This window comes from Berghia stephanieae, chromosome 12 (assembly GCF_034508935.2).
Source record: "Berghia stephanieae isolate SIO BIC M18660-M18661 chromosome 12, UCSD_Bste_1.3, whole genome shotgun sequence".
NCBI lineage: Eukaryota > Metazoa > Mollusca > Gastropoda > Nudibranchia > Aeolidiidae > Berghia > Berghia stephanieae.
Genome location: NC_088371.1, coordinates 5,296,374 through 5,300,547, shown reverse-complemented (window position 1 = coordinate 5,300,547; position 4,174 = coordinate 5,296,374). Strand labels below are relative to the sequence as shown.

The window sequence follows — 4,174 nt, the reverse complement described above, 5'->3', positions numbered from 1 at the left end:
AAATGGACATTATTTTGCGTCGGTTTGAGAGAGTGGGCGATATCCATGTGTCTCCTATGATTTTAATCACAAACTGTAGATTCTATTTGTGGCGTCATTTCATCATGAATTTCAATTCAAAATCAACAAATTTTCTATGGATAGTGTGCGCTTGGCTAAGAGGCTCACAACAATATTGTCATCCGGAAGTATAACGGACCAACACACAAAACTATGTGTAACCTTGAACGTTTATAGTCTGGTTAATACATTTTAGTGAGAATAACTCATAAACGCGGATGGCCATAAAAAAAAAACAATAACAAAGGCCGGAGTGACGTCAACTTCATTCTATCTATAAGTTTTGTTTACAATCCGTTACCTTTTATAATTAGAATTGTTTTGTATTCTGCTTTTCTAAATGCTATTAATAATATGTAGATAAGAGTAAATTTCATAATGAATATTGCCGAGAATAATATTGAAAAGGAAAGGCTCTATAGATAGCATGCGCTTGGCTAAGAAGTTCACAACATTGCCATCCGGAAGTATAACAGATCAACACACAAAACTGTGTGTAACCATGGATTTTAATTGTCAGGTTAATACAGTTTAGTGAGAAGTAGTCAGAAACGCGGATGGCAAAAGTCAATAACAAAGATGTGGATAACGTCGTCATCTTCGAACTATCAATAAAAATTTATTGCATTAAATGGGTCTTCCCCAAGCGTAGTATTCGATGACTTATAGATGGAACGAACTCGACGAAATTCAGCTCTTTGTTATTGATTTTAGACAGCCATTTTAAGGATTATTTTTCATCAATCAGACTATAAACGTTGAAGATGACTCATAGTTTTGTGTTTAGGTAGGACGAGACTTGACACCTATTATAAGATATTACAATATTCCCCGACAAACACAACATTTGTTGACCACCAGGTACTTAATTTACTCTCGAGTACGGTGAGAAAATATGAGTAAAGATACGTTTCCGAGGACTCAAATATGCGCAGCTCAAAGCTGGACTCAAACAGTGGACTTTCAGAACAAAATGCGAGTTTGTTTTTTTTAAAAACCAAGATCACATAACCACTTTACATCTGTATTTAAAATTTTTAATTGAGCTTTTGAGCTTTTATATAGCGCAATATCCACTAAACGTGCTCAAAGCGCTTTACAAGGGGTCCCTGGCCAAACAGTAACATTTGATATGTAGGACAGGACATGACGCCTGTTTGACGATATTACTTTTTTTTTCGATAGAGACAATGCTGTTAACGCCAGGTACTCATTTTACTCAAAGTACGATGAGAGAATGTGAGTAAAGAGCTTTTTCCAAGGACTCTACTATGCTCCGAGCGAGGCTCGAACCCAGGACCTTCCGCCCCGAAAGCGAGTGCATACCACTATGTCCCATAGCCGATTATTTATTCAATAAATCTTAACACAACATTCGACAACATTGATTCGATATCCTATCAATATATCGACATCAAACTAATATCACCTAATATCGATTTTATCTCCTCTCTTCCTCACTCTTCTTCTTCTTCTTCTTCTTCTTCTTCTTCTTCTTCTTCTTCTTTCTTCTTTTCTTCTTCTTCCTTCTTCTTCTTCTTCTTCTTCTTCTTCTTCTTCTTCTTCTTCTTCTTCTTCTTCTTCTTCTTCTTCTTTTTCTTCTTCTTCTTCTTCTTCTTCTTCTTCTTCTTCTTCTCTCATCCCGACTGTTTGTCTCGGGTCTCCTCTCGCCCACAGGAAGTCGATGCCATTCCGACAGTCCCTCTCCCTCCCGCTGGTAGCAATCAGCCAATGAAAAGCCCCTGTGCGCAGAAGACTCTCTGTCCTCGTCATAACTAATTGGAGAGTTGAAACGCACGTGAGAAATTAGTACCGTCTGCTAGTGACATTACTGGTGTACCTCCGCACTATAAAAGAGTTCCTTCACTAATTCTCCATCTTTATTAATTTTGTCGTGAGCAAGGAAATCGTTATCATTTAACAGATAGGACACACATTCTTAGGAAGCAGTGCAGACTAAAAGATTTCATAAATATTCAAATTTACTCAAGAAGAAAAAAAAAAAAAAGGATTGGGATAATAAAAACAATATTTCTCTATCGTAAGAACAGTAGAAAACAAAACAAAAGATATTTATACAACTTTTAACAAATTGAAGAAGTCATTTTATCAATAAACTTGAAAATTTATAATTCTAGAAAGTTATTGATGGTGCAGTGAGGAAGAAATTTACTCGAAAATCTTAACCAAACAGTAAATAGTTTATCCTTGAATTGAACAAAGACTTAGTAAAACAAATAAAATCAAACAGAAAATCTGGAGTGTGTTGATACCAGTCTTCAGCAAGAAAACACGATCTAATTCTTCAGAGACAGCAAGAGAGTAAAGTCGATTGTTTTGCCTATTTTCTGAGCCACCTGAGTAATTCTTGAAGTTTTGTTTCCGTCTATTTAAATTCCAAAACAGGTAAGTGTTTAAAGAATCGGTGTTGTTTGTTGTGTAGGTGTCGTTGCGTATTATCAATTTTCTGTTATGACATTTAAAAACAATACAAGAAAATAAAAAACAATTTTATATACATATATATATATATATATATATATATATATATATATATATATATATATATATATATCAATCCCTGGTGCGGTAGAGATTATTTCTGTTCCTCAGCCTTACCCTTCTCTGCTTAGCAGCGATTGGGTAGCTGGGTTAGTTACAAATGACGAGAAGTACGTTGCGGTAGACTAGTGTCCTGTCCTGAGGGTGACAAGCTATTGCCGTTATTAACGCTATAGAAACACAAGGTCCATGTACCTTGTTGTTCTGAAAGACAACTTTATGTTGATCAAAAATCTATTCCTCTCTCTCTCTCTCTCTCTCTCTCTCTCTCTCTCTCTCTCTCTCTCTCTCTCTCTCTCTCTTTTCTCTCACTTACTATTCTCGTCTTCTTCTTCTTCTTCTTCTTTTTCTCCTTCTTCTTCTTCTTCTTCTTCTTCTTCTTCTTCTTCTTCTTCTTCTTCTTACTTCTTCTTCTTCTTCTTCTTTTTCTTTTTCTTATTTCTTCTTATTTTTCTTCATCTTTCATTCTTTGCTCCATTGGAAATAGGCGAGTGTTCAAATTTTGCAATTATTTTGTAAATATTTATAAAAATATTTCTATCCTACTAAACTCTTTCTCATATCAAATATCATATCATTTCACCCCTCTTCCTAAATAGTAAAGCGTAATGATATCATGTTAACAAATATAACATGTAACGTCAGATTATCAAAAGCAAATTTCACAAATAATCAGATTCTTCAAAAAAAAAAAAAAAAAGGTATCATTTGAATGTTTTTGAAGATGTCTTTTTATTCAAAGATGACGAAACGGGAATCGACTGAGGGGTAGAATAAATGATTTCTTACACTCTTGCGTATTGGAATTCGAACTTTGTTCTCAACGCGCACTCGCAAGTTCGTGCAGCGGTTGGTAATTCCAAACCGCAAGAGTTTAATATATATGTCATTTAAAACGATTTTCAACTATATTTTCTATTTGGGGGTTTATCCTGACCGTATCTGACAATCATTTCGTTCAAATCGGGGAATTGGCTCAAATGTTTTGCACAGAATAATGGTTGAAGTTTTGCGACTATGGAGTTTATTGGTATAGTACACTCCTCGGGTCAGAAGGTTCTGGATTCGAGTCCGAAAGGCGCGGTGTTCAGTCCTTGGAAAAGGAAAAATTATATTAATTGTTTTTCTCAATTTGAAGATTGTGGAGATAGAACCAGTCAAATTGATTTTTCAAAATATCAACCCGATAGGTGAAGATAATATACGATTTTTGAGCTTTTGTATTAAGAAATAGGATTCAATAGTCTGATGTCACGTCGCCTAGTAACGAGCAGCTTGGTTCTAAACAAAGAAAACCGGTACTTTTTATTCTTAATGCTGGCTAGAACTTTTTCACATGTCATGTGATCAGAAAGTATAAAATTCAAAACATGATCAGATTTATAATGTTTTTCTCCTCTGGATACACTTTTACGCTCATCGGAGAAGTATTTCATACGGGCATCCGCCATTGTTCCGATAGTTTAGGGCCAGTTACTAAGTTACAATGAGTCATTACGAGGGAAGTGACGTCACGAATGTTAAAGCGTATTTACGCAAGTTTTTAATACCG

General features: G+C 35.1%; 1 protein-coding gene across 1 annotated transcript in view; it reads left to right on the top strand.

The window, feature by feature from the left end:
- The first annotated feature begins 1,945 nt into the window (after positions 1-1,945).
- Positions 1,946-4,174, top strand: part of LOC144957741 (pro-neuropeptide Y-like) — a 186,373-nt gene continuing 184,144 nt past the window's right edge. The window contains exon 1 of the mRNA XM_078889137.1: positions 1,946-2,466. The gene's annotated coding sequence lies outside the window, so the exon portion shown is untranslated. The remainder of the gene's footprint in view (positions 2,467-4,174) is intronic.